The sequence below is a fragment of the Fringilla coelebs genome, assembly GCF_963513975.1.
Source record: "Fringilla coelebs genome assembly, chromosome: 1".
Taxonomy (NCBI): Eukaryota; Metazoa; Chordata; class Aves; order Passeriformes; family Fringillidae; genus Fringilla; species Fringilla coelebs.
The window spans coordinates 149,750,552-149,762,909 of record NC_140028.1 but is presented as its reverse complement, the minus strand read 5'-3'; positions in this window follow the sequence as shown (position 1 = coordinate 149,762,909).

Below are 12,358 nucleotides of genomic sequence, written 5' to 3'. Positions count from 1 at the left end.
CTGAGCTGTGTGTTGGTGGCTAGAAAGGTGTTGGGGACACAGGAGCATTTTGGCTACTGTTGAGCATCAACCTGTTGGAGCGAGTCCGGAGGAGGGACCAGGATGATCAGAGGGATGGAGCAGCTCTGCTGGGATAATTGGGATTGTTCAGCCTGAAAAACAGAAGGATTTGGGTGACCTTGTTGTGGCCTTTCAGTACCTGGAGGGAGCCTGCAAGAAGGATGAAGAGAGATTGTTTACAAGAGCCTGGAGTGACAGGACAAAGGGAAATGGCTTCAGACTAAAGAGGGGAACTGGGTTTAGATTTTAGGAAGAAATTGCTCCCTGTGAGGGTGGAGAGGCTCTGAAACAGGGTGCCCAGGGAAGCTGTGGCTGCCCCTGGAAGTCTCCAAGGCCAGGCTGGAGAGGGCTTGCAGCAGCCTGGGACAGTGGAAGGTGTCTCTGCCCACGGCAGGGGAGTTGGAATGAGATGAACTTTAAGCTCTCTTTAACCCAAACCAATCTGAGATTCTATGATTTTCTCCAACATTTCTCTCTCACCACTAGGTAGAGTTTGGGCAGCATCTTGGGAAAGGACACAGTCAGGACAACTGATCCAAACCTCACTTACAGGATATTCTGAGTTGGAAAGGACCCACAAGAATCATCAAGTCACACTTTGAACTGAATGGCCAGTATAGGGATTGAACTCACAACCTGGCACCTGACCAGAGGGATGCTCCACACCATATCACATGTGCTCAGCAATAAAAGTTAAGAGAAGGGGCTGGGAGGGCATTTGTTGTCACAGCATTTGTCTTCCAGAGTAGCCACCAAGTGTACTAAAGCCCTACTTCCCAGGAAGTGGCTGAACAGCCCTTCTGACACCAAGCAGAGAAGAAATCTTTTGTTTTTCTTTGTTTCTGCATGAGGCCTTTGCTTTATTGAGCAGCCTTTTCTTGACATGTGACATTTATCCATTTTATTTCCTTCCCTCCCTCCCTTCCTTTACTGCTGAGGAGGGGAGTGATAGGGTGGCTTGGTGGGACCCTCACATCCAGACAGGGTTCACCCATCACACTAATTTAAAAGTTCATATGATATGCTGCTTCTAGAATAAATCGGCATAAGAAGAGTCAAAATTTGGGTCAGGTCAGAGACCAACCTCTTGCTCAGAGATCTTAATTTCTAGAGACTCAGTAATTATCAGGCATCTTCACACAGCACCCATCACAGTGGGTGATGGGACTGGAAGGAAAAAAAAGCCCAATAATGAAGTCAGTGACACCCAAGTGGTGATGGGGGTGTTAATGATGAGTGGCATGAGATGAGTTAAGTGAACTCTTCTCTCTTGGTGGCCCATGGGCCGCAGACGAGCTCGTGCCTGTGGTTATTCTGCAGAATTTCACACTCTCACATTCTGGGCCAAAAAGTAAGGGTTCTGGTTGAACTGGCTACAGTAGTGATGAGAAAAGTAAGAAACATATTATTATTTTGATTGCACAGTAGTAGCTGAGTAATTACACAACGTGGTGATTCAGGACTGGCTAAAGAGAAAAGAGAACCATAATTAACTCCTCTATCTTGCAACACAGACCCTTATTTGAGGAAATGACAAAATAACATGGAAGTGCTCTCTCTTCACAAACCTAAGGGCCATAGAAATAGTTCTCAGCACAGACAAATTGTTCACCTTCAGGAAAAACTGGAATGAAAGATTTTGAAGGAAAACAGCAAGGAATATATACAAATAAAAGTATAGCTGAGTGTGGAAATGGTTCAGCTGTGATGATTATGATACATTTTCATGTTTGAGGGAAAAATAAATTCTATCTCTTTTCCAACGAGATTCAGTATCTTTTCATGCACAGGTTTGGACTGCTTTTCTAGAAAGATCAGACAATATTTTAATTTTGAAGACTGCATATTTGAAATCCTGAAACCAACTTCAGGGCTCAGTAGAAAGACAAAAGATGAAATTAACCCAACAAAGCAAACCTCTGTTTCAGCCTCTACAGAGAGATCAGGATATTTATGATCTGATTGCCATATTTTATCTAACCCTTGAATAGCTCTATAATTTAGCAGGAGTTTACAAATACTCAAGGTCTTTGTCTATGAGAAATCCGGGGGTTTTTCCCACAAGTTCTCCATTGTCCCACTCCTAAGTGCTATCTTTAAAACTCAGAATTGATCACTGCTCTTTTTGCTTACTCCTTAAAGCTCCTGGTACCCTCCAGAAGTTTGTGTCTTCCTGAACTAAAGCCCTGTGTAAGGATAGAAACAATCCATATTTGCAGCAGAGAAGAAAGGATGAGACAAATTTCAAATTTTATTATATTTTAATAATTCTGTGATAAACAGAGAGGGGACAGCTCACCATGACTTTTTTCTCACTACAATTTAGACTAAGGCATATCTGTACCTGTTTTCTTTACAAGGAATTCCTTATTCAGTTTCCTGGGATGCAAGCAGATTTTGGAAGTTTACTGGAAGAACCAAGAGACATATTCTCCATCTATCCCATTATATTTGCTGTATTTTGGTGGTTTCCTATAATGGATAAACAGAAGAAAAAGCAAAATGTAGCAGCTGTTTTATTACACAATCCTTCATAGACACAGGGCATAACAAAAGAAAAAAAAAAGGAAACAAAACCTGGAAAAAAAAAGCAAAAAAGCAAGTGTCACTTGGGTTATCCATAATTATGAATACCAGTTATGCAAGACCCCCTCTAACTGCAATAACAGCAGTAACTAGGTATTTTAACCCTAATCTAGCACTACAATGGAGATTTAATTCTGCAACAGATGGCTGTTCAACTACAGAGATCTTCACTGACAGTGATTCACATCCTCCCCTTGGCAACCAACCCCACTGCCTGGTTTTCCTTGTAGTTATGAAGATTTTTTTGTAGTTGTGATGTTTTTCTTAATATTTGGTCTGATCCCTCCCTGCTGCCTCGTAAACCCATTTCTCCTGCCCATAATGATGAGAAGGAATAACTGATGCTTGTCTCTTATGTAACATCTATTTTAGCCATCCTCAGTCAATCACGAATCTTCCTTTCCCTCTGGAATCACACGCCCAGTTCTTTAAGGCTTCTTCTGGATCTTGCTTGCTTACCCAGCTTCTCCATTCTTGCAGCTTGGTATGAGCTCACTCTGTCCCTCTGCTTCATTTAATAGCAGAGTTGCAGTGTTTATAAGAATATTGTAAACAAAAAAAATTTTAAAAACTGCCAAACTAAATGTGACCAAACGGACCATGACAATTCTGCCAAAGATTGGCTGTAGAGAGTAAGAAACAACTTGGGAGAATTTTCCACCTTTTCTGCAACTCTCCAGTCCCTCCTGCTCACAGAAATGGACAGTTCTTATGGAACTATGGGATTTCTACATCAAGTAGTTGTCGGAGGGGTTTGACATTTTCATTGTAAAGAAAATGGCTCTACCCTTTTTTTCTCCCAGCTGATCATAAGCCTACAGCAAGATTTTCAGGGAAAGAGTGATAAAGTTCTGGAATGGCTGCCCGGGGAGGTGGTGGAGTCCCCATCCCTGGGTGTGTTTAGCAAAGCCTGGATGTGGCACTGGGTGCCAGGGCTGAGTTGAGCTGTTGGGGCTGGGCTGGACTGGATGATCTTGAAGGTCTCTTCCAACCCAGACATTCTGGGAATTCTGTGAAGTTAAACTGCAGGGAGCATCTGGGTTATGTGGTTTTCTAAGTTTTGTTCCTCATAAAGACAAAAGGAGAGGGCTGAGAATGACTGAGCCATCTCACTGGAAATGGACAGTGTGACCCACTGACCTCTGAAACAGCAAAAGTCATCGAGCTTCCCCTTTGTTCTCTGCTCAGAACAGGGGAAGTGTAGTAATTTCCCTCTCTCATTCCCCTCTTGCTGTGTCAGGACAGCCACCCAACAATCAAATCACCACATCCATGCCAGGGTGGGGAGAGGCTTGTTACAGGAAGAAATCAAACAACTGCAAACAAAGCTGAGTTGTAAATTTAGCCAAAAGGCCTTGTCAGAAGCAGGAAAGCATTTATAAATCTGCTTCACTTCTGGGAAGCTGGTGGTATAGGATGTAGGGTGGGCAGAACTTGTGCAATAGCAATTGTTATCTGGTAGGTTCCTAGAGGATGAGCAAGGAGGCTCAAAAATTTCTTTTTTTATCATGTGGTGGCAATTAAGTGCAGTGATCAGTGTGAGTGTGCATTCCTTGTGTAAGAACAATGCAAATGAGCAGGGAAATGTACTGTCTTGCCCTGATGAATGCAAAGAAACACCCATTTCCCCCCATGAAGAGTAAGAAAAAAGCAGAAATCTGCCTCCCAAACTAATTCACCATTTCAGGCAATGCCCCTGCGTGCATCTCACTTCAGTTCCAAGTGAAGTCATTCCTGACACCTTGGCCCTGCCCAAGAACTACGTGTGATTTTCACACCAAAGTGACTCCATGATGTGAAGTTTGGATGAGGATAAGAGAGCAAAGTGTCGGGAACATCTTGATTTGTGTGACACAGGACAGAAGAATGTCCCAGCTGGAATTTCTGTCTCCAGAACTGCAGCCTTTGATGTTGACAGCAGGCATCTCACCACGGTTATTAGATCACTGCTTGCCTCTGATCACACCCATTAATGTGGGGTTGCTGAAACTCTGAATATCAGCCCAGAAAGAAGTGGTGTCCTGTGGATAAAACATATTATAGAAATTTTTGTCCAGGTTTAGCACAAAGTACAACACAGGCCCTCACTCTCTTTCCGTTCTCTAATGGGTTGGAGAAGACAACTGGAAAAGAAAATAGAAGTCATGGTTTGGGATAAGAACAGTTTAATAATTGAAACAAATAAAAGATAATAGTAATGATAATGATAATTATTACAATTATTAATGATAATTATTATAAATAGCAGAGGAAGACAGTGCCATAAAGCCCAAAAAGACAAGAGATGCACAATGCAGTTTGTCACCACCCAAATTGTTGAAACCCAAATTGAAACCCAGCGATATTGAAACCACCCAAACCCATCCCCTGGCTGTGATCAGCCCCACTTCCCCCAGTTTATGCACTGGGCATGGTGTCCCATGGGATGGAACATCCTTTGGCCAGTCCAGGCTGGTGTCCTGGCCATGCTCCCCTCCAGATTCTTGTGCAGCTTCTCGCTGGCAGAGCATGGAAAGTCCTTGATTTAGGGTGAGCACAACTTAGCAACGGGCAAAACATCAGTGTGGTGTCAACATGATCCTCCTGCTGAATCCAAAACACAGCACTGAACCAGCCACTAAAAAGAAAATTAACTCTCCCTGAGCCAAACCCAGGAGATTTTTGAAAGCCTTTTAGATAAAAGGTTAAGTTTTTTATTTTGCTGTTGGATTGTTTCTCCCTTTTCAGTACACACATAATCACTTCCACTGAGGTCATGAGGGCTGACTTTTGATTATTTCATTTTTCTTTTTCAGGAAATATTTGATTTTCCTTGAGTGTTACTATTGTGTGCATTGCCCATACTTCTATATAAACCTTTTTCCAAAAACTATGTGACTAATATTGGTTGGTTTTTGGTGTTTTTTAAAGTTAGTTTTCTTCTTGCTATAGAATAAAGAGCTTTTTCATTTTTCAGTATTTGTTTTGTTTTGTTTTTTGTTGGGTTTTTTTTTTTTTTGGTTGGTTGGGTTTGAGTTTTTCTGTTGGTTTGGTTTGGTTTTTTTGGTTTTGTGTTGTTTTGTGTTGATTTTTGGGGTTTGTTTGTTGGCTTGGTTTGGTTTAGTGTTTTTGGGGGTTTTTTGTTTGCTTTTTTTGGCTTTTGTGATTTTTTTATTTTGTTTTTTTTTTAAATTTCTCTCTTCTGGAATCTCATTTGACCAGAAAGACCCAGCTGTGAGTGCAAGGTAACTCACCCCTCTGTGAGAATCTCACTCCCCCTGACAGAGCACATGCAGGACATCAGCACTGCTTGGGTGACAATTCTGGGAGTTTCAGAGGAACTGTGTCTGCTTGTGAGTAAGTCCCTCACTACTGAATCTATCTTCTGTGAATTAGAAAAGGTCAGGAGTTCATCACACTTGACCCAGGCAAAAAGGCAAATTTGTGACTAAAGATGAGAGTTTGAGCAATAATTCTCCAGAAGGTGAAGAGGAACAGTTGTGAATGAAGAGAGGGAGCTATTTATGAAACAATTTTAATTGTAAGCCATCAGTGACATCAAAGAAGCATCTGCTGAAGTGAAAATTGTATTAAAAAACAGCAAAACTATATCAGTAGCATCTTCATCTCCTCTGAAGCACTTCTAAAATTGTGAAAGGGAGAGTTATTTAAAAAATCCACAAAAGGCTCCAGGACAGCAGAAGTACCAGATGACAGTGTTATCAGAGACAGTCAGGCATCTAAATACTCAAATACCTACTGTTTCTTTTTGGCTTTTCTTTTCTCTGCTTCCAACTTGGACAAGAAAATTGGAATAATTCAGCTCAAAGCAAGATTTTATTGTTTCTTCTTTTTTTCTTCCTTAATAGCCCACCAGAGAAGAGCTGGTACAACTTTCAGAGAGTACCATGTTGTGGTGCTTTCTTTATAGTCACCACATAGAATATTTTCTGAGAAATGAAAAAGTAGAGGATATCTAAATTTTTAAAAACCAATAATTCTTCACAATGTGAAGAAAGAAAAAAAATACCAATTTGAGTGGGACACCAGAGTATCCCTTTCATTAATTATACACTAAATTGTTTGATGTAGATCTTGCTAAGGCATTGCTCTGCCTTTTTAAAATATTAAAATATTAAAATATTAAAAATACACACAAGACTACAATGCAGCAAGGACCAGTCAAATCAAAGCTAAAAATATTTGCTATAACTTTATCCAGTGTAATTATATCCATTAAAATGACAATAAGTACTACATGAAAACTGTAACTCAGAGTATTTGCAGGTCTTAAGGAATTAAAGTTCACAGGAACTTTGCATGGTAATAAAATGTTGGTTTTGCAGTTTTCATATAAAAATTTTGAGACAGAGCTTGCTAGTGATAGAGTTGATGTAAAAATACAATTATTTTTCACACAAAACCCCTGTCCCAGACAGAGACAGGAAAACACAGGCAATGACTCTTCACAGGCATTCAGAACTGCGAGTGAATTAAGGTCCCAGAAAATAATGATGAGATCTGAGTTCCTAATTCAGTCCATATCTTCAAAAACCTCACTTGAGAGGAAGAAAAGTACAACTTGTGTGTTTGTCTTGTACATTTATATTTAGGTGCATGCTGCAGTGTGACACCAGTATACTGTTAAATTCTACAAATATTCCAGGTTTGAGTGGTGGGGTTTTTTTGGTTGGGTCTTTTTTTTGGTTGCTCTTTTGCTTTATTTTGGTTTTTTGTTTGGTTTTTGTTGTTGTTATTTTTTAGGGGCTTTTTACCAGTTTTTATTTGTATACTGTTTCTTTTTTCTTCAGGATAACAAATATTGCCTAAAATGATTTGTCTGAGACATTGGTGGCTGGACCAGGAGCAAAACCCTTCCTGCACTCTCACTTTCTAGACATTAGCTCATGTTATTTGAAAGCTTCATGCTGCACCTTCTCTGCTATCACAGTCTGCATTATGCTGTAAATTGGGATGACTTGGCTTCTGCTCTGCTTAACTGGACCCCTTATCACAGCCCAAAAAAGCTCTTGCTGTGTGTTTTCCCAGAACACAACAATATTGGCACAGCCCCAGGCTGGCACTCTGCACCCTGGCTGGGAAGTGAGATCTGTAAATACATCCCCATGCATGCTCCAGAGGCACTGAAAACTTATTTGAGATGTAAAAAAAACCAAACCCCACCTTGATTCAGTGTGAAAGCACCAGTTCCCACTCTTGGTGGCTGTGAGGTTGAGTCCCTGTAGAAGAGTTGCTTCAAATTTTTAAATAAGGTTTAAGAAATCATTATTTTTTACCTTTAATTGGAGCACATCCCTGGTGGTAGCCCTTCCTTTCCCAGTTCCTTTCATTGCTGGCTATATTTATGAAAGGCAGGCACCCAAATCCTTGTGAGTAGGGATGGAGAAAACACATTGGGCATCCCACCCATGTGAACTTCCTGGCAAGTTCCTTGGGTCTCACTGTCTCCTTATTCTGCTGGTGTGAAGGATCTATTTTTATTTTTATTTAAAGAGCAGAGTCCTTCAGACTGGTTAGTGACAAGCCCTGTCTCTGGCTGCCAAAGGGACAACACAGAGCCACTTTGTGAAGAAGAGAGAGGGGCCTAACCGAGAAGTGCACTTGGATGGGGATGAAAAACATTTGTCAAGCTGTCAAATGGTCTGTGGACCTCGTTGGAGCCAGCCTTGGGAGAGAGAGCAGGGAAATCTCCATCCCCAAAGTGTCTCTGTCCCACTGGGAGGTTGAGAATTGGCCTCTGTCCTTGGTAAGAGCTGGGCAGGGGAGAGACAACTGGGAGAAACCTCTCTGCATCCAGTGCACGGAGGCCAAAATTGTGGAGGTTTCCCTTGGCAAGCTGCACTGGTCTTATCCCCTCCCAGTATCTTCAGGCTGTGTTCTGATTGTCTTCAAAGGGCCTTTCTCTCACTAAATCACAGTGTGTTCTGCTCATCCCTCTTTCCCAGCCAGTAAAAAGGACGCTGGGCAAGAAGCACCCAAAGGAATTTGTTGGAATCCTGGATGCTGAGAATTTTAAATCTTCTGTGCTTAAAGGCACAGGCCCACAAGAGAACACTGCATTGGACCTGAGGCTGTGGAGAAGGTTTCCAAAATTGATTGATAGCATTGGGATTGTGGGTGTGTAGTTGGTTAGAAGTGTGTGATATCACAGGGTGGAAAACTTACAGTTTGGGATTTTAGAGTATAGAAATAAATATGAAGCAAGATGGAGGTTTTAGGGTGGAGGCAGGTTGTTCTTCTTTACCTTCTTCTTCCTTCTTCACCTTCTTCTTCCTTCTTCTTCATGGATTTGAGTGATGTTTTGTAATTGGGCAAAAAAGTCCACATTACAGGCTCCCACGGATCAGTTATTGGGTTAAAAGGGAAAATAATCCAGGTGTCCTTTCTTAAATGGATAGTTTAGACTTGAAACTCCTTGTAACAAGAGATTGTTGGCCATTTTGGCCTTGCTAATGAAAAGCTGCCGAACTCATGGTTGTGAGATTGTTTTACTGATAAGAAATAATAAACACCTGAGTGTGAACATGAACCACTGTCTCAAGTGCCTTCAATCCAGACCCAGAGAAACCAATAGAACTCAAGGCATTAAGTCCTCATGGTGCAGGAGGGCCCTGACACAGCTGAGAACTCTGAATACAAAGTGCTTTCCACTGCAGCTTGGCAAAGCTTTTCCATCAAGTGACTTATCAGCGTGGGCAGCAGCACTTCCCTCTCCCTCCTCAGCCATTGTCAACCTTTCAGTCCCAGCTGTAGCCCAGTCTAGCAGCAGTCATTGCTTTTGGCCACCCTTCAGATTGTTTTAAGCTGTCTGACAAAGCCTTGAAATGACTTAATCCATGGAGAAAACTCTTGAAGATTACATTTGCTGGAGTAAATGCTGGTTTTAGGTTTCCTGCCTCTCCCTTAGCTCAGGGGAGGAGGTGTGTTCCTTGGTGACCTAATGCCAGCAAGCACAGCAAGCACAAGGCTACTGTACCCACCATATGATTTCTGCCTTTCTGCTGCTCAGATTGCACTGATATCTCTCTGCAAGATGCCACAAGTTCTGTTCTGACAGATCAGAGACGTGGTTTTCTTGTTCAACACTAATATTCTTCAGAACTCCATCACTGAAGGATGACACACGTCCTTCACCACTTGGATGTCATCAAAGGTTTCTGACCTTCAATGGAAGAAATGTGAGTTTTGACTTCAGGTAGTTCAGCTTGTTCTATGTCCCTATTAGTTTATCAGCTTAATATTTATTTTCATTTCAAATTCTAAAACGGTGGCTGGGTAAAGGCAAAAAATCAAGCAGGACATCCAGATATTTTCAGCCAGCTGTGAGACAGTAACTTTTACAGCATTTTGTGGAAATGCTCTAGATACAAATTAAGAAGGAAATCCAGGTCTGTAAAATGCTTTAGAGCATCTTTTTCTAACCTGACATATTTAAGAAAAGTGTCTTTCTTCTGTGGAACAAAAATATAAAGGAATTCAAGACAAAGAGAATAAAAACAAAATAAATGGTACATCACTAACAATCCAAGTCAAAACTGTTCAGTTGGGAATGCTATGGTGTATTTTAGCAGGGAAAATGAAAAAGAGACTCCTAATTTTACCTACTCCAAAATATGTGTGTCCTGAACGCATGGATGTGCCAGAAGCCCTGTGACAAGGCTGGGAGCTGAGCAGCCCAGTGCTGTTTGCCTGGTGTGCTGCTGGGTGAAAAACATCTGCTCTGAAAGCCAGTGAGGGAAGATGCTACAGAACTGAGAGAACAAATTCTTTTTAAGGCATTAAGAAAGGTCTGAAACACATCATCATCATCATCATCATCATCATCATCATCACCATCACCATCATCGATGCCTTGCGCAGGCTGCCCTAGAGCAGAGGTTGGGCAGAGCTAAAGAATAAAGCAGGGATTTATCCAAAGGATCTCCTCCATGGATGCACCTTGGGCAGCACCAGAGCCCAGCCAGGGCTGCACCCAAGATGAACCAAAATGGCCCCAAAATGCCCGGCCGGGCACGGGGTCTCTCCCTGGGATCAGCTCTGCTCCATTTGCACCTTGCAGTTCATTGTCCCATCCCAGCTTCAGCCCCTGCAGTCCCACCCTGCTTGTTTTTCTCTCTCCAGCCCACGGGGTTTGTGCTCCTGGCCTGAGATTTGGCTCATTTGTCCTTGGTGCCCAGCTGGAGCAGGAATTGTTTTGTCTCCCTGCTCTGTGCACAGAGCTCACCATCCCCTAATATGAAGCTCAGAGCTACACACTAAAGCAGCAGAGAATCTGAAAAATATAAAACATAAAACTTGGGGTATCATCATCATCAGGGGCAGGTGCTAAGTAAAGAAAGATACCAAGACCAGAGATTTTGTGGATGCCTCATCCCTGAAGCTGTTCAAGGCCAGGTGGAATTGGCATCTGGGAAATCTGGTTCAGCAAAATGTGTCCCAGCCCTTGGCAGTGGGTTAGAATGAAATGACCTTTAAGCTCCTCCTCAACCCAAACATTCTATGATTATAAAATTGGGGCTGGCCCAATGACATATTCCAGTGTGAAGAAGAGGAGAAGCAAATCATGTCAGGTTAAAAGTTGATGAAGTATACCTGAAAAAAAAGATGAAAGAAAGGGAGACATGCAAAAAGAATTCAGCCTTCTGACAAGGGATGTTCTCTGTAGCACAGCCAGCCCTGTCCCATCTCCAGTCTGCTTGGCTGAAGGAACAAAGCAGGACAACCTTCCTGAAAGGCTCTGAAAAGAATCAGAGAGCAGCTCCTGCTGGGGCTCATTTTTCAGTCTCCAGTTCAAACACATCAGGGGCTGTTTGTTCCCACAGTGCAGGCCTGACCTTAAAATCGCTCACGAGCTTTTACAAACTGCAGCCCAGCTGGTTGCAGAGCTGCAGCCATCTGCTTCTATTTTTAAAACTCCAGGTTGCAGATGGTTTTCTTTAGTTACCACTCTTCTGTGATTGCCTTAAACAGAAGTGCACGGAGCAGCAAGGGCATGTTTGCATCCCAGGGATCCTGAGGGATTGAAGGGCAGCAGGGCTGACCTTGTACCAATGAGGGTGTCTAAGGGAGAACCCATTCCTGGGAAAATTCACAGAATTCCCAGAATGACCAGGTTGGAAGAGACCTTCAAGGCCATCCAGTCCAGCCCAGCTCCAACAGCTCAACTCAGCCCTGGCACCCAGTGCCACATCCAGGCTTTGTTAAACACACCCAGGGATGGGGACTGCACCACCTCCCCGGGCAGAACATTCCAGAACTTTATCACTCTTTCTGTGAAAAACTTTTCCCTGCTATCCAACCTGTATTTCCCTTGGTGCAGCTGGAGGCTGTGTGCTCTGGCTGTGTCAGTGCTGCTGCAGACAGAGCCCAGCCCAGCTGAGCACAGGCACCTTTCAGGAGCTGTGAGAGTGATGAGGGCAGCCCTGAGTCTCCTTTTCTGCAGGCTGAGCACCCCCAGCTCCCTCAGGGCTCCTCTCAGGGTTTGTGTTCCCAGCCCCTCTCCAGCCTCATTGTCCCCTCTGGATGCAATCTCAGCTGAAATCTCAGCTCCAGAGGCGTTGGGAGGCTTCAGGCTTCCACAGGGAACCGTCAGGCAGAAGGTGGCACGGCTGAGTGAGCTACCAGCTGGATTTGGATAAGGAAAATTGGAACTTTTATGTCACTGTCAGAGGTTTTCTTGGCTTTAGGTGGCTGTTGGAGGCCACAGACATGG